At 38.3% G+C, this 18919-nt stretch overlaps 1 protein-coding gene across 1 annotated transcript in view; it reads right to left on the bottom strand.

The window, feature by feature from the left end:
• LOC117992806 (ras association domain-containing protein 10-like) overlaps positions 1-18919 on the bottom strand; it is a 238002-nt gene that overhangs the window by 168144 nt on the left and 50939 nt on the right. The gene's annotated exons all lie outside the window — the stretch shown is intronic.

Raw genomic sequence — 18919 nt, 5'->3', positions numbered from 1 at the left:
TATTGCTAATTATTGTGTATATGTTATTGCTAATGACGGTCTCAAGTGGAAACACGCCAGCTAATATTGAATGCACTATTGCAATGCCTATTACAGACTACAATAATTTTACAGATACAAACACAGTTATGAGTCACACGACTGTAGTCTCGTACACCAGCAATATTTCGTGTTAAACATATTATTATGAACCACTCCACTTACACACAGACCTATAGACCCACATAGTATATATACCTATATTATAGTGATATACTTACTCGCGATTGTCGCACTGCGCCTTTTACCGTTCAAATTGCAGTGACAAAGTTGCGTATCACGATTTCTGTTCTGTATTTTACTAAGAAACCAGTATGAACATAAAATAGATTATTCTAACATTATCTATCGTGAATAACAATATTATTGTAGAACGTTATTTTTGTACTTGTAGGTACACATCTAATTTCCTATGCAACTTGTGTAGACACTTTAGCTGCAACCCACATTCAGGCGACCTCCTCTATGGCGGGTGCAGCGGCCATCAGCGCCGAACAGGCCAAGAGGCGCAAATATGAAAACCTCGATGGGAGCTTCGTATTCGTGCCTTTTGGTATGGAGACCTTGGGGCCGTGGGGCCCGGGGGCTCGAGCTCTTTTTGAAGAAATTGCGAAAAGAGTTATCGAGTCAACCGGGGACCCGAGAGCTGGCAGCTACCTTGGTCAAAGAATTAGTTTGGCTACCCAAAGGGGTAATGCTGCCAGCATCTTGGGTACAATGCCTCGCTGCGGTGGTCTCGATGAGGTTTTAGATTTAATTAAATTTATTTTAGTTTTAATTTAATGTTGTTTCTTTTAATTTAGATTTAAGTTTATTTAATAGAATTGTATATTTCCTAGTAATTCATACTTATTATAAACTAGCTGACCCGCCCCGGCTTCGCTCGGGTGGAGTTTAGAAAATTGAGAGGGGGGTTGAATTATTTTTTTTTCTCCGTAAAAACCGTCCTCGTACTTCAAGGAGTATTATAAAAAAAGAATTAGCGAAATCAGCTCAGCTGTTCTCGAGATTTGCGATCAGCAACTCATTCAGCGATTCATTTTTATATACAGAGATTATAAACTAGATGATGCCGGCAACGCTTTCTCCGGGATGTAAGCTAACTGTGTACCGAATTTTATTAAAATCGGTTAAACTGTTGGGCCGTAAAAAGCTAGCAGACAGACAGACAGACAGGCAGGCACACTTTCGAACTTATATTCCTAATGAAACCAGTGGTAGATGCATCCGACTATTCGTAAGTACTTGTAAAAGTTTATTCGAATAAAAAATATTTTTATTTTATTTTATATTTTATTTTAATATCCTAATCCTAATCCTAATATTATAAATGTGAAAGTGTGGATGTTTGGATGTTTGGATGTTTGTTACTCAATCACGCAAAAACGGCTGAACGGATTTGGATGAAATTTGGAATGGAGATAGATTATACCCTGGATTAACACATAGGCTACCTTTTATTCCGGAAAATCAAAGAGTTCCCACGGGATTTTTAAAAACCAAATTCCACATAACTCTGAAAAGTTAAAGGTGCGTGTCGGGATCGAACCCCCGACCTCCGATTAGGAGGCCGAAGTCCTAACTAGGCTATCACAGGCTATCATCTTCCTTAGGTATCTAGATATTATAGGCCGTAAAGAGATACTTAGATCTTAATTATTTGCATTATTTAGCAATAAAAATTAGTACTTGATATGCTAATGGCGAGATAAATCTATAATTATTATGCAAATAAATTACTTACTGTTCGGATCAGAAACCCTAGCAGAAACACGCGAAATATAGACGATGAAGTTTCCGACCGATAAGTTAATTAGTATTGAAGTAAATAAAACCGGCCAAGTGCGAGTCAGGCTCGCGCAATGAGGGTTCCGTACTACAGTCATATTTTTTCGACATTTTGCAGGATAATTCAAAAACTATCTTAATATATATAAGGAAAATGTGACTGACTGACTGACTGATCTATCAACGCACAGCTCAAGTACTACATATAAATATTGGCATAAATTTGGCATGCAGATAGCTATTATGACGTAGGCATCCGCTAAGGAAGGATTTTTGAAAATTTAACCCTTAAGGGGGTGAAATAGGGGTTTGAAATTTGTGTAGTCCACGTGGACGAAGTCGTGTTCAAAAGCTAGTGATACATAAAAATAAACAAATTCCGTTTTAGAATGCACAGGTGAAGACCTTTCATATGATACCCCACTTGATATAGTTATCTTACTTAGAAAATTGAAAATACTGATTATTAGTTCATGACCATAATTTAATTTTTTTGTGTGGTGTAACCACAAATTCACGGTTTTGAGATATTTCCCCAAATGTCAACTATAAGATCTACCTACCTACCAAATTTCATGATTCTAGGTCAACGGGAAGTACCCTGTAGGTTTCTTGACAGACAGACAGACAGACAGACAACAAAGTGATCCTATAAGGGTTCCGTTTGTCCTTTTGGGTACGGAACCCTAAAAACTGTTTAACTGTAATTTGCAAGAGTGGTGGGTTTCCACTAAAGCAGAGCGGAGTCTTTTCCGGAGCGGAGAGGAACGGAGCGGAAAGGAGCGGAGCAGAGATGTGCGGAGCGGAAATGAAACTTCATCCGACTGAACACGTTGCAACAATGTTTCAACACGTCTCCATTTTCTGCGGATTTATGCAACTAGGATGCTCATGCATCCTCGAGCATACGCAAGTATAGCACGCGACAGGTCGAGATCGCAATCGGGTATAAGGCGGGGGGGTGCCCCGCACACCCGCACAGCGCACGCGCTATCGCGCACCGGGATAAGGGTTGATATTTGCGTCTAATTTAATAATTAAAGGCAATACTGACACAATTATGTTTCATTCAGTGATATCAAAAAAATCCTTTTGGTGGAAACCGACCCTTTGCCCCCTGTCTCCATTTATAACATTGAATGGGAACTCTCGTAGTTTTAGGTTTGGTTTTATTTCGTACGGAATATTATAGAACATGGTCTACGCATTTTTAACCGACTTCAAAAAGGAGGAGGTTCCCAATTCGTCGGAATCTTTTTTTTATAATAAATATATGCGACAATGCGGCATGCTACAAAAATGGATTCATTAATTTTCCGACTTTAGCAGCATGCGGCAGTACCTATGTGAATTGGAATATTACGGTACGACAGTCTGCCGATGATTCCTGGTCAGCCCTGGTAGTATGCAGTCCTATGGTATAGCTCGTTTAGATAAGGTTTTTCGGGTATCCTTGTACGAAATCTCAGTGGTTCAACTATTTCAAGCCTAATACGAGTTTAGACTACCTAGTGAATATTTGAATGACCGTCCGTCCCATAAAAAGCGCGTACCTTTTAAAGCAAGTGGTTTCCTAAGTACTTGGTACTAGTTTCTCAAATCTAGTTTATAGTGTTTATGTCTAACTACATTGGCAGGCGCTACAAATGAGGCAAATGTTAATGAAGTTTAATGAATTTTAATATAATTATAACTGAATTCACAGAACAAGGTCGGTCGCTTTACTTAGCTGAATATTTTTATATGACACTATTCATTAAAAGCTGACTACGGGCCCAATAAACTCAAAATTATTCAGCGGGCGATGGAGAGAGCTATGCTTGGAGAAATGAGGAGATCCTTAGGCGAACCAGAGTAACCGACATAGCTAAACGGGTTCCGAAGCTGAAGTGGCAATGGGTATAATAGATACATAGTTCGAAAAACCGATAGACGCTGGAGTCCCAAGGTGCTAGAATGGCGACCTCGGTCAGGAAAGCGCAGCTTTGGAAGAGCCCTCCCACTAGATGAATCGAATAAGCCGCAGGGAGCCGCTAGATTCAGGCAAAGCAAGACTGTGGCGTGTGGAAGTCTCTACAGGAGACCTCTGTCCAGCAGTTTTCGTCTATCGGTTGATGATGATGATGGTGAGAGGTGGCTAAGATGGACGGCCGCCTCTTTTATAATATTATAATGTTAAGATAAATAGGTAATTAGGATAGGATATTATACTATATATAGCTCAATTTTATTTTTATATAGGTAATCTATTTCTTACAATACAATCTATACTAATAAATAAAATTGAAGTTTTGACCTACCTACCTAACTTGCCAGCGTGATAGGATCGGAGAAGACGGGTAGAGAGGTGCGAGGGGTGCAACAGATTGGCGTGATGTTTGTATAGATATAGTTAAAGACCTGGAGAGTGGGACAAGCTACTTTTATTCCGGAAAAACAAAGAGTGCCCACGGGATTTTTAACAACCTAAATCCATTCGGACGAAGTCGTGGGCATCAGCTAGTTTATGAATAAAGTCTTGCATTTTACACACAAATAAGTAAACACTAACTAACTAACAATAAAGTACTTAAGTAAACATTAACGAGAGTTTAATACAAATGTAAGCTGTCGAAATTAATTTGCACCACTCAATTACAAACGAGGTGATAAAAGGCAGGTTTTCGTTTTCAATAAACCTATATTATCCTTGTTGGACTTATGAATACGAGAATATCTTTTCGTCTGTTCATTGCAGCGCAAACCTACTTCAGTTTGTTATACTTTGCTTAAACCACGATTGAATTTTATTCATTGTAAACTCTTTCAGGTCTGGTATCTCTGAGACCATTAAAGGCATCTCTGAGATTATTCATTACTAGCTGATGCCCGCGACTTCGTACGCATGAATTTAGGTTTTTTAAAATCCCTTGGGCACGTTTGAATTTCCGGGATAAAAAGTAGCCTATGTCCTTCCCCGGGATATAAGCTAACTTTGTATCAAATTTCATCAAAATCGGTTGAACGGTTGGACCGTGAAAAGCTAGCAGACAGACAGACACACTTTCGCATTTATAATACTAGTATGGAGTATGGATATGGATAATCTGTTTTTACGGGGTAAAAAGTAGTTTATACCGTCTCCGTGATGCGCCCACGCCGTTTAATTATTAACCCATTGCTTAGAAAGCTGATTTTATCTACAAGAAACCAAGATAATCATACAACTAAATTTCGTGGTTTAACGCACAAACACTTGCACGGGTCGTGGTCACGACGGGAGTGTGAGTGTTGAGTCCCGTCGTGACCACGACCGGGGCAAATATCGACAAATAGGTAAAAACAAAAACTAATCGTGGTATGTACCCATTATATACATTAAAATATTATTGTCATACAAATCTGAATCTGCACACATTTCAGATATGTTCAAGTTGTTTTTAATGATTTCAGACAAAATTGCGACTAATATCTAGTGAACCTACGCACAGTTGCATAATGATCTGCCTCATTTGTTAAGGTCTTTATACGCCGGATCGGGGATAATAAATATGCTTTCAATTGCCTTATCTGTAGTGTTTTAGAACTATTAACTATATTATAGTGGCAAAATTATTTATTAAACAATGTTTGAGATTATGTAAATGATAATAGAGCGCGGATCTGGCTTGCAGCTCGCTCCGCCAATGCGCTGGATTGCAATATAGATAAGGTACATGGCATAATATTGTAAATAGAATCTTTGAAAAGAGCAACCGCCGAGTTTCTTGCTGGATCTTCTCGGGAGCAAAGGCTTTCCGAACCAGTGGAAAATGCATTTGGCGATTAAGTTGTAAAAGTTCATTTGAATTAAAAATATTTTTATTCTATTTTAGTCGTCATTCTCCTCACATCTCATCGTGAAAGTAAAAACTTCGCTATAGGCTTTGTAGGCTGTATCACACAGTTTTCCAAATACTTCTGAAAAAGCTAGTGTTATTCAATTTATTTTTAGGGTTTCGTACATCCGAATAAAGGAACAGAACCTTTAAATAGGACGACTCGTGTGTCCGCCTGTCTGCCCATCTATCACAGCTAACTCCGAAACTACTGAGCCTAAGTATGGAAGGAGTATGGCAGTTTCAGTTAACCCGTACCCCTAATTAGTTGCTCAATGGGTTAGTGGTACAGTTCTATCAATAGAGTGGCCACTGGCTTCGACGGAAGCCTCCCATTAGACCAAGCCTGCAAAAAATTACCTAGAAATTATAAATTTCTAAATTCCACCTGCCGGGGACAGAACCTGGCACTTCCCACTTATAAGTTCACTACGTCAGGGAGGTCGTCAAAGGTACCTAATTTTCAAAATGCCTGTTGAACTTCCCTATTGAATTACTGAGGAATGTTACGTGTCCCTTTTAAATATATAAAAGGAAAAAGGTATATTTACTGACTGAATGATTTATCAACGCACAGCTCAAACTACTGGACGGATCGGGCTGAAATTTGGTAAGCTGAAGGACTTTTGTAAATTCAACCTCTAAGATGGTAAAATAGGGGTTTGAAAGTGTATGCCACGCGGACTAAGTCGCGGGAATATGCTAATGAATAAATAATTACAGATTCGTAATTCATATTTGCCCAACATAATTTGCTGGCTTGAAATTTTTAATATATTCATTGAGACTGTCTGTGCGTTAATGAATTTGTCATAAAGGTGTTAAGTTATTACTTATTAGTGTGCCTACTGTAACTGATTGTATAGAAACTCGTATTCGCCCCCGACTCTGTATATCTCAAGAACATTGACATATACAGTAGTTTATGTAAGACTGGGGGCACACGATGCGTTGCGGCGCCGCACCGCAAAGAGTTCACCGTATCAGCGGGCACACGAGCGGTGCGGCGCCGCAACGTGGGACAGTGTCCTTCCTTGTGTCGTATAAACAACTGAGCGATGCCGCTCCGAACGTCGCAACGCATTCACCCCTCCCCGCCTCGTCTCGGTGGTTGCAAGTCTGGTGCGGCGCCGGAGTGCATCGTGTGACATGCCACAGATATTTTTATGTAAGACGACGCAGCGACACCGCTCTGGCGCCGCACCGCCCGCGCCGCTGCAACGCATCGTGTGCCCCCGCTCTAAGTTAAATATGAGTTATGTAAGGTCGAGATGGCAATCGGGGAATTAGGCGGGGAGACGCCCCGCACACCCGCACGTCACCCACGCTCCCCCGCACCGGGTTAGCGCGGGGACTGTGTGGGTGAGCGGGGCATTCCATCTCCGATTCGACTCGTCGATCTACAGAGGACGGGTCTCCTCTCCGTATGAGAAGGGCTTTGGTCATAGTTCACCAGGCTGACAAAGTACGGAGTGGCAAATTTCACACACCTTTCAGAACATCAAGGAGAACTCTAAGGCATGCAGGTTTCCTGACGATGTTTTCCTTCGCCATTAAAGCAAGTGCTACAGAAATATTTCGCCTCGCGAAGAACAGATTAGAATTCGCTAAGCTGACTGCCAACCTTCGCTAGTCGGGATGCACTCAAAGAAGAAGAAGAAGATTAAAGCAAGTGACATTTATTGCTAAATTTTTTAGCAATTATTATACCTACTATACTAACGATATTTAGATATTATAATATTGAAATGTCCTCAGTTAACATAATTGATAGTGAAATAAACTTGAAATATGTTTAATCGTCAAATCTCGATGTGCTTTATCGGCCTGGTACCTAATATTTTAATTGGCATCTTATATAAACACAGTTTGATTAAAATCCATCGCTAGTTAACGTAACCGTTGCAAAACTTGGTTCCCGAAGATTTATATCGATAAAGTTCACCATAAATTACTTGCGGGCAAAAACTAAAACATCTATAAAGATTATCTACCACAGTTTGTTATGCTAAGCGATCAAAATCAGCTGTGGACAGTGTGGTACCTTTGTAATGATAATTATATCTACAGTACGCGGCCGAAAGTGATGAACATCGGCCTTTAGAATGACATTTCAGGTTTGTAGAGCGTTGTCTCTGTCACTCATACCCATATGACGTTTTGTCGGTCTCAACGACCGAGACAGTGCTCTACAAATCTGCTATCTCCTTTTAAAGATCGATGTTTATCACTTTTGGACGCGTACTGTACAAAATATCGTCAAACGTTGACGATATAAAGCAGACAGCGTGCAGCGGGGTGACTATGGACAAGAGAAGCACAAAACAGACTCATATGGAATAACCTGGAGAAGGCCTAAGCGTCAGAAGACGCGCTGATCGCAAAGGAACTAAAGTGTGAGATTTAAACTAATTGTTAAATGTAAACTCAGCAATAAAGGCCTTATATTAATTTATTTAAATCTACACAATTTAAATATGAAAGAAGAAACAGACGACGCGACGGTTCGGTATTACGGTTAACGAGATATAGTCCACTGACAGACAGACGGACAGATGGAAGAACGGACAGTGAAGTCTTAGTAATAGGGTCTCGTTGACATTCTTCTGGTACGGAACCCTAAAAAGGAAATAAATCACTACCCAAATTATAAATGCGAATGTCTGCCAGCTTTTCACGGCCCATTCGCGGAATTAATTTAGACAATTTTGGTAGGTACAGAGATAGCTCGCATCCCAGGTCATCGCATCGCACACAGGCTACTTTTTGTCTCGGAAAATCAAAGAGTCCCGACGGGATTTTTAAAAACCGAAACTTACGTTGAAGAAGTCGCAGGCATCATATAGTACATTATAATGCTGTTAGCTATGCAACGCTTCGCATTAAGTAGTCAACCCGCTTTAAGTCACGATTGTAAGATAATACCTCAAATAATAATAGTTATTTGCATTTATCGGTGGAGATAATTTGTTTATTAAAATACTTGAAATACTTATCGATCTACGTACCTAACTATGCATATTATTATAATTTAAATTATAACTGGAGTCCATTAAAATTATTTCAGACTAATATTATTAAACTAAATGAGATCAATCAGTTTGCTGATAACTGCTAACGACTGATTGATATCAAGGGAGCTAGCACATAAGTTGCATTTATCATCATCTCGTCACATCGCCGGCCTACTACTGGTAAAGAACGGGTCTCCTTCTCAAAATAAAAATAGTTTAGGCAACAGTCCACCACGCTGATTGATTTCACACACCTACAACTCTCTATGAATAAACTAATGCAATAACAAGAATTCTCGTGATTAAATTAGTCTAAGTCGCAAGTTTACATTGAATTTTTTTTTGGACAACTCATCGTTAATACAATATTTCGTAAGACTCCAACAATACTATTTCTGTAATGATAAAAATAGCTGTAAAGTTTTCAAAGCGAAATAGAAAATTGTAAATAAGTATTCAGGACAACAAAGTATTCATAAATCTTCAGGGCACATCTACACTTATCTGTAGGTGTAGCCTTTATATTCCATGCTAGTTCTGTCTTTATTCCGTGCTCGACACATTACGATACCTCGTCTCGCCACCTCGCCAACAAACTGGCCCACCAGTTTGGCGAGTTAGAAAATATGTAAGAGCCCTGTAAAATTAATAAGAATAAAAAAAACGTACGATGTAGGTAAGCTATGTCTGTATCCTGGACTAGTGAATAGCGATTGCCCGCGGCACCTCCCGTGGGTTTCCAAACAATCCGGCCTTATTCCTTGTCTACGTTATGTTAGGGAACCTCGGTGAAAAATTTCTAGGCCAGTCATTGAGTGAGTCAGGATTTTATTTTATTTTATTAGACTATACCTAATAATGAATATAAAATTATGCGTACAATCGAATTCGAATATCGAGTTGTCATATCATATCGCATTAATTATATTATCATTCATTATTTGCGAATATTAATAAAAAATATTATGAGTAACAGACCCTGATTAATTAACGAAACCCTAAACAAGACAAAAGCGTTGTGTTCCTGTTTCACAATTTAGAAAATACTAGCGACACGCCCCGGCTTCACACGGTAGCAATGTAGATACTAATGTGGTGTCAGTGTGGTTATTTTGTTATTTTAATATATGAAATATATTAACAAATGAAATATTACAGCATTTTCTAGTAAAGCTCTTAGTCAGCTTGATTTCTTCCGACATCTTGAACAATTATTATCACCATATTTCAACAAACACAAAACAATATTAATCTACAAACCTTCCTCTTAAATCATTCTATCTATTGATGAAAACCATATAAAAATCCGTTGCGTAGTTTAAAAAATCTAAGCATACATAGGAACAGACATTGGGAAGCGACTTTGTTTTATACTATGTAGATATATTAAAGCGTTAAAAAGAATACCCGGCTGAATTTGTTGTGGGCTCTTCTCAGACCTGGGCGCGTTTGGAACCCTCGTAGTTTTAGTTTTAAGTTTACGTAATAATTATCACCACTATATCTTAGAAATCCAACATCTGACCATCAAAAAGAGTTAGATATTAATTACCTATTTTTAATAAATCATTTGACTTTGACTTTGTTCCGATTCAGCTAAATGTGGATGCACCCTCGGTGCTGTCATGTTTTCAATCTTTATGACGCAACGCAATGTATGCTAATACGTTTCCTAATATATTTTCACATAGTAATAAAACGCAATGTTAAGTTTCCTTGAAATCCTAAATTACTTTGTATTACTTTTACGGTTAGGTATGTTATCTTCTTCTATATTTTATTCTTCGGGGTTATGCAGGTTCTTGGATACCCTATATCACTTCGACCATCTCCGATCCGTTTTTATAGTTGCTTGTTAGTAACTATTTTCTGGCTTGAATTAGAGTAGCTTCCTCAGGATGTTTGACAAAAAATTTACAATAATATAATATATGGAAACAGCAGAAATCATGATCTAAGTAACATAGGAACATTTATTAAAAAAAAAAACATTAAACTCCGAAAGGTTAGAGGGCGTGCCCGGAATCGAATCCCGAAATTGCCGAATAAAAGACCGAAGTCTTAATCACTAAGCTATCACCACCTTTTCTAATATTAGCAGTAACCCTACATATTATTAGTTACTATAAATAGGTATACCTAACCTAATGCATTAAGTTACAATCAAATAAATTGTTGGAAATATAATCCAGAACTAATCCACGGTTACAATCGTTTACAATTCGTGTCTATGTAATTCTATACTGATTGAATGCTTAGCCAGTTGAATGAGACTATAAGGGCCAGCGCAAACAGACGGACTAGGGTGCAATTGACAGTTTGTGTACTTTGACATACTATGTCTACAACGCTGGCAATGTGCGGATTGGTATACTTCATACACCTTTGAGAACATTATGGAGAACTCTCAGGCATTCAGGTTTCCTCACGATGGTTTCCGTCACCGTTGAAGCAAGTGATCTTCTTCTTCTTCTTCTTTGGGACTATACAGGTCCTTGATATCCCTGAATCACTGCGACAGTCTCCGATCTATTGTGTTTGCCTCCACTTCACACTTCCTTGTCAAATCCTGTGGCCGCCAAATACAGCAGCACAAGCAAGTGAAATTAACGCACATAACTGCGACACGTTAGAGGTGCGTACCCGAGATTGAACCCCCAACCTCCGATTAGAAGGAGGACGTCTTATCTAGGCTATCACAGCTTGTTGGGTATAGTCGTGTAAAAAGGGATTAGGTTTTGGTCCAACCCGGGGCTTGAACCATGATCTACAATTTGTACCTACACGTAGGATGTACAAGTATTACGTAGTGTAAGTGCAATTTTACTTTCTTTACGCGCTACAATCGGCGGAAACACCACCGTCCCACTTGACGACTCTGCTTGCGAAACTACGCACACACGGCCCTGACCAACGATGAACTAAGTCTGAATCAAAGTTACTAAACTCTAACTACACTGGTAGCCTTTCTCATTTTAAGAGGACACCCGTGGTCAGAAGTGGCCCGCGATGTGTATATAAATATATGATTGATTGATTGAATATCTAGTAGTTGAAGGAATAGTAGAGGGCACCAGAGGACGCGGCAGATCGCCCTTGAGATGAACAGACCAAGTGAGAGGCTGGTGGGCACAAGAAAGGCAGCTGTCTGAGAGTAATGCATATCACAACATTAAAGTGACGACCACGACCGCTCTGCCAAGAGCGTAACCGACCTTCGTAACTTCAAAGTCTCGATCACCGCCACAGAGTGGCCGACTTATCGGTGTTTTATCCATACTAATATTATAAATGCGAAAGTGTGTCTGTCTGTCTGTCTGCTAGCCTTTTACGGCCCATCCGTTCAACCAATTTTGACGAAATTTGGTACAGATATAGATTGCATCCCAGGGAAGGATAGGCTACTTTTTATCCCGGAAAATCAATGAGTTCCCACGGGATTTTTAAAAATCTAAATCCACGCGTACGAAGTCGCGGGCATCAGCTAGTAGGATATATTTCGGAGAGTGTGCTCAGGAACTTTTCGATCTTGTTCCCCCTTCACCATTTTACCACCGAACCGCAAGACGTCGGGCGAGTTTCGATCCTTATGTCGTCAACATTCGAAACGTTTTGCTACATCATTCGTCAAACGTATGCCTAAAGTTTGGAACACTGCCTATTTTGTTTCCTATTACAACCCGGGTATCTTTAAAACAAGAGTGAATAGGCATCTTCTAGGTAAACGCGTCCCATCTTAGGCCTCATCATCAATTTCCATCAGGTGTGATTGTGGTCAAGCGTTTGTCTATAATCAGTACCCTTATTATAAATGCGAAAGTGTGTTAGTTTGTTGGTTTGTCCTTCAATCACGTCGCAACTGTGCAACGGATTGACGTGATTTTTTGCATGGGTATAGATAAAGGCCATATGCTACTTTTAATCCGGAAAATCAAATAGTTCCCACGGGATTTTTAAAAAACCTAACTCGACGCGGACGAAGTCGCGGACATCAGCTAGTAATGAATAAAAAAATAAAACTTTTGTTAGGTATCGGACAGACAAACATAAATTTTTATATGTAAAAAAACTGGTAAGTATACCTACTTTAGTAGCCGTATGTAGACAGAGCGGAGATGCGCAAGATGCACCGACACGGAGTCAGCGGCGCGTGTGATGTGATACAATACAACACTGTTGCGATACAATGGCTCTATGGTGTAAGCATGGTGTAAGGCAATCTTACAGCGTATTATGAATTACTAGATGATGCCCGCGACTTCGTCCGCGTAGATTCGGTTTTCTGGAAATCCCGCCGGAACTCTTTGATTTTCCGTATAAAAAGTAGCCTATCTGGCTATCTCCAATGGATTTCGGTATTTTAGAAATCCCGTGGAAACTTTTTCATTTTTCGGGATAGCTTTAAGTCCTTACTCCTTTCTTGATAAAAAAAAGCTATCTCTGTACCATTTCGTCAAAGAGATCAGAGACTATTTCGGTGGCTTAGATAGTTATTTAAATGACTCGCCTCTAGTCCACTTCACTCCATATACTTGTGTCGACCTTTATACAAAGCTGGCAGGTAGATAAAATTATTTTAGCCCTAATTAGTGTTACCGTTTCAGAATAGCCACAATTATAGTTTTATTTAGTGTCATCAATACAACTTTTACAAATTTAAGTAGGTTGTTATCAAATGCCAAGGGTCGCTCGATCGATATCCGATGTGGCCAACCTTTACAAATATTGATCAGCACTAGACTAAAGGTTTGGACGTAAACAGTACAGCGACACACTCACATTCAACTCGTGTAAAGATGTGTAGGTAATACAGAGAACTGTAAGGCCCGGAGCCGGCTGAGATCTTCAAAGCGTATTTTGATTTTGCTCAAACTTAAAACAGTGTTAAAACGAGACAATATCATATATACTGACATAGTACTGAGAGTGATATCTTCTCTCAGAATGATGAGGGCTTAGGCCATCACGCTACGTTGGCGTTGGCAGGCGTCACTGTAAAACAGAACATTAAGTAAGTGTATAAAATTCTCAGTTGGTTTGCTTACTATGTTTTCCTTTAGCGTTAAAGCAAGTGATATTTTACGAAAAGTTGACTTGGGGGACATTTCGAATGAAAGAAACTCGTCCGAATAACCGAGTTGCCTCTTTGCAATTTTATCAATAAAGGATCGAACCCTAAACACCTCGAATATTCCTTTAGCGGTAAAGCAAGTGATATTTTACGAAAAGTTGACTTGGGGGACATCTCGATTCTCGACCGAAAGAATCTCGTCCGAATGGTCGAGTTGCCCCTTTGCAATTTTATCAATAAAGGATCGAACTCTAGACACCTCGAATAAGAGGCCGGAACTTTAACCACTAGATGCCACTAGGGGTTTAGCACCGATTAATTTTTATTGAAAATCAATTCATCTAACAATAATGATGTAGCCATGACCCAGATATGGAATCGATAAAACAAATCGATAAATTGATTCAAAGCTGTATAAAATTATACAGAAATAAACAATCAAACATTTATCTGTAATTACAATTAACAGCGCCATTCTAGATAAAATAATTATTAATTCTGATTTACAATGCTTAGTAAACAACAGTTATCTCAAAGCTAAGTAGGGTGTGAATAATTTATAGTAAAATAAATACGATAGGTGTCAAATTACTTTTTAATTAATTTAAAACTAATTCAAAGTTGTAATTTGACGCGCATTAAATAATGTAGCGTTAAACAATTCGTGTCTACGAATTGTTGACTAGATGCCTACCATTCCGTACCTAGGTACCTACCTACGCGAGGATTTAGGCTTTCAAAATTACATAAGCCTATTTTTAAACTGCTTCTCATACAGTTAATAAAGAAAGCTAATTACTTTTGCCACCATGAAGAATCTCCACGAATTTTTTTTAGTGCCCTGGATTCAACTTTAATAGATCATAATAGTTGCACATACCTACCTAGAATATTAGACTAAGTATTAACTACAGAGGAATGTGCAGTGCTCAGACAACCCGCCAAGCGCTTACGAGCACGAAGAAACCAATATTGTAAGTGTTTTTTTCTTTTTGTGTGGAAAAAAAAAACACTTTTTTAAGCATTTCAATAAAGGTGGTCCTTATTGGGTGCAAGTACCTTAGTGATGCCCGCGACTTTAAATGTGGCCTACAAGATACTAGCTTATAACAATAGTCCGAAAGAAGATTTTCGTATTGTAACGTAATATTGAGCAGAAATAAACCAATAACTCATAAGAAATCGAATATTTTTATAAGCATTTAAACAAAGGTGTTCCTTATTGGGTGCAAGTACCTTAGAGATGCCTGCGACTTTGTAAATATGGCCTACAAGATACTAGCTTATAACAATAGTCTGAAAGAAGATTTTCGTATTGTTACATAATTCTGAGCACAAATAAACCAATAACTCATAAGAAATCGATTAGATAGGCAATAGGCATGCCATTACAATCTTACATTAATTGAAGCGAGTTATTTCGAAGGTGTTATATGAGAGCGAATTTCTATCAAATCATAACTTTCTTACACCGTGATGTACACAACAAAATTACTAATACAATATAACACAGTTGTTATATTTATATAATATGAAGCGTGAAGTAATTTAAATTATTGAGTGATTGGCTATTTGATATACCTACCTAGTTTCTATTTTTTTACGGTTATTGATATAATTTATATAATATCATTATCTAAATAGGTATATATAAAAGGAAAAGGTTGACTGACTGCTGACAGACTGATTCTATCAACGCACAGCTCAAACTACTGGACGGATCGGGAAGAAATTTAGCATGCAGATAGATATTATACGCAGGTATCCGCCAAGAAAGGATTTTTTTGAAATTTAACCCCTTAGGGGCTGAAATAGGGGTTTGAAATGCGTATAGTCTACGCGGACGAAGTCGCGAACATAAGCTAGTAATTTACATAATATCATTATTCTTAAAACTAAGTCTTGATAGCCTAGTGGTTAAGACGTCCGCGCCGCGCCGGCCTCCTAGTGGGGGGTTCGAGGATCGATCCCGAGCAAGCACCTCTAAGGGTCGATTTATACTAGTAGCGAATCGAAGCGAATATCTAAAATTTAACACGGCATTCTGCCGCTATTTCCATATACAAAGCACTAATTTCAACCGAGAAATAAAATGAAAAATTGGAGATACTCTGTTAAATTTTAGGAAATCGTTTCGGTTCGCTGCTAACCTAACCTAACTTTTCGGAGTTATGCGCGTTTTAATCAATTAAGTAGGTATTCACGTAATTTAACAGTGAAGGAAAACATCGTCAAAATTACCTGCATGCCCGAGATTTTCCCATAATGTTCCCAATGGTGTGTGAAGTCTGGCAATCCGCACTTGGCCGGCGCGGCGTGGTAGACTATGCTCAACCCTTTCTCATTCCGAGAACGAACGACAATTTTTAACAACTTTATATACCTACACGCTTACAAAGGCATCATCAAAACCTAATAAAAGATAGTTTCGAAATCTCAGACAGCCATTTAAAGATTTATTTGTACAGATGTAGATTATAGACGATACCCACGACTTTTTAAAGTCACATGATTCATCATATAAGAATCTGTTGAGTTCCGCTTATGGTCTCTGTAATCCCTCAAATTGACATGACTTTGAAGTTAATCAGATCTAAAAAGGTCTCCAAAAGTAGATCAAACTTTAAATAGGTACCTACTTGGCAGTTAAAGTCAACCCTTTGTTAAATATAACGGTACACTCATCGTCCGGTAGCAGACAGCTGCTTTTACGAAAAGAAAAAAGAAAAAGCTCCGGTTAAGTTACGTTTATGTTAAACGACAAAAACGTAAAAACTTCATCGATAGTTGATTTTTTCAACGATCACGCAAAAGGTTGCGGTCTACCTAATTTCAACTGTTCATTGGTTCATGCTACTTACAACTTAGAATTTTTTCACAAAAAGCTTAATTTTTATATTTTTGATGGTAGGTATAGTGTTTCTCTCAAATACGCTATTTGACAACTAGTCAAATCAGTTAACTTTTATCAAACGTCAAAGACGCACTTAGTTTGCGATATTTTATGGAATACTGGAATGTGACGTCACATCATAATGACTTACTTTTTAGTTTACAACTAGCAAATGACGTGGATTTTACGTATTTTGGAAGACCCTCTATTTAATAATCACTGAGAAATAATTTCTTTTTGAAGTAGTCAAATACCTAATTATGATTGCGATTTGCGAACGCATGCCAATAGTTAGTGTGAATCATTCAGTAGCGAATCACCCCGCATACTATAGTCTATACTCTATAAAAATCTAAAGCCAACAAGCAATGCGATGTATGTACGAGTAGGTATTGAATATTCATACGGTAGCGGGCTGAATGGCCATTGTGTTGTCTATGACAAATGAGGCCTTATTCCCATCGTCCATCCGTCCGATTGTGTACCGGTAAGTACCTAGTGTGTACCTACCGTAATTTTTGTATTGTGTTTACCGAATTCGTACCGCAAGGCCAGTGGTGTTCATGCTTGACTATAATCATTAGCCAGCCGTTTTGTTACGCTGCGGCTAAAATGTACCTAGTTTATTTTTGCAATCTCACCTGGTGGTGAGTGATGATGCAGTCTAAGATAGATGCGGGTAACCTGGAAGGAGTATGGCAGTTTTTATTAAACCCACACACTTTTGGTTTTTACACGGCATCGGACCGGAGTCCGGACTCATGTTAAATTAAATTAATTATTAAGTATTTTTAGGGTTCCGTACCTCAAACGGAAAAACTGAACCCTTATAGGATCACTTTGTTGTCTGTCTGTCTGTCTGTCAAGAAACCTACAGGGTACTTCCCGTTGACCTAGAATCATGAAATTTGGCAGGTAGGTAGATCTTATAGCTGACATTTGGGGAAAAATCTGAAAACCGTGAATTTAGGGTTAGATCACACAAAAAAAATTAAATTGTAGTGATGAACTAATAATTAGTACTTTCAACTTTCGAAGTGAGTGACTATATCAAGTGGGATATCATATGAAAGGTCTGCCCCTGTACATTCTAAAACAGATTTTTATTTTATTTTATGCATCATAGTTTTTGAATTATCGTGCAAAATGTCGAAAAAATACGACTGTAGTACGGAACCCTCATTGCGCGAGCCTGACTCGCTCTTGGCCGGTTTTTTTACTACTAACTACCTACTACTAATAAAGAGAAAAAGAGTAAAAGTGGACAGGGAAGCACTTGTCTATATGAGAGGTCTCTACTAGAGGTGTCAAAAAATATTGTACCTAATAAATTTATTAAATATATAAATGTATTCAAGATATTCGTTTTTAGATTAAAACAAAATTGAATACAATACATAATAAGTAGTGAAAATTTGAGAAAATCCTTCCTAAAAAATAACTCAGGCGTTCGATCTTTGATACGCCGCGCGCGGCGCGACCGAGCGACGATATTAGAATAAAATATATTAGGTAGGTACAGCTGAATACAAATATCGTCGCGATTCGACGGTGAATAATTATTACATCGAATTTTCGTATTGGCCTGTTACATGTTGACTGTGATGATACGAGTATGCGGCTAGTATTTTTATCATTTTGTTTGTTTCGTAATAAATTTTGAATGCAGTTTTATTTATTTGTGAACTTGAGTGTCGATAAATATTTAATGCGAATAATTGTAATGTAGATTAGGCAAAATAATGTAGATTAGGTACATTTTTGTGTTGTGATAGATTTGTGTCGCGTGTTAATAATACCTATTATAGTAGATTTGTTCTTTTTGGAAATACTTGCGTCATTTTATAAATCGTATGAGAAAATGTTTTTCAAAGTGTAGGTATTATCATACATTTAAGTATTATAGGTAATAGGTTAGGTACGTGAAGTGGTATTGTTCTTTTTAGAAATCATCATCATCATTTTATAATTCGTATGATAATAAATATGTATAAATGTATGATAATAAATATAGTAGTTACCTACTAAAAAGATTTTTTTATAGGTAACTAGGTAAACTTACCTACCTATTGTATTGTAGGTATCTACTTGACATTGCTTTATCGTTCTACTTGTTTTTAATTTTACATACATAGGTAGGTACTAGGTACTGTATTCCGCGACAGGTTGAGATGGCAATCGGGGTATGAGGCGGGGGTGACACCCCGCACACCCGCACGTCACCCTCGCTCGCCCGCACTGGGTTAGCACAGGGGCC

This window comes from Maniola hyperantus, chromosome 22, assembly GCF_902806685.2.
Source record: "Maniola hyperantus chromosome 22, iAphHyp1.2, whole genome shotgun sequence".
NCBI lineage: Eukaryota > Metazoa > Arthropoda > Insecta > Lepidoptera > Nymphalidae > Maniola > Maniola hyperantus.
Note: the sequence above shows the minus strand (reverse complement) of the source record. Positions and strands in the feature narration are given on the sequence as shown.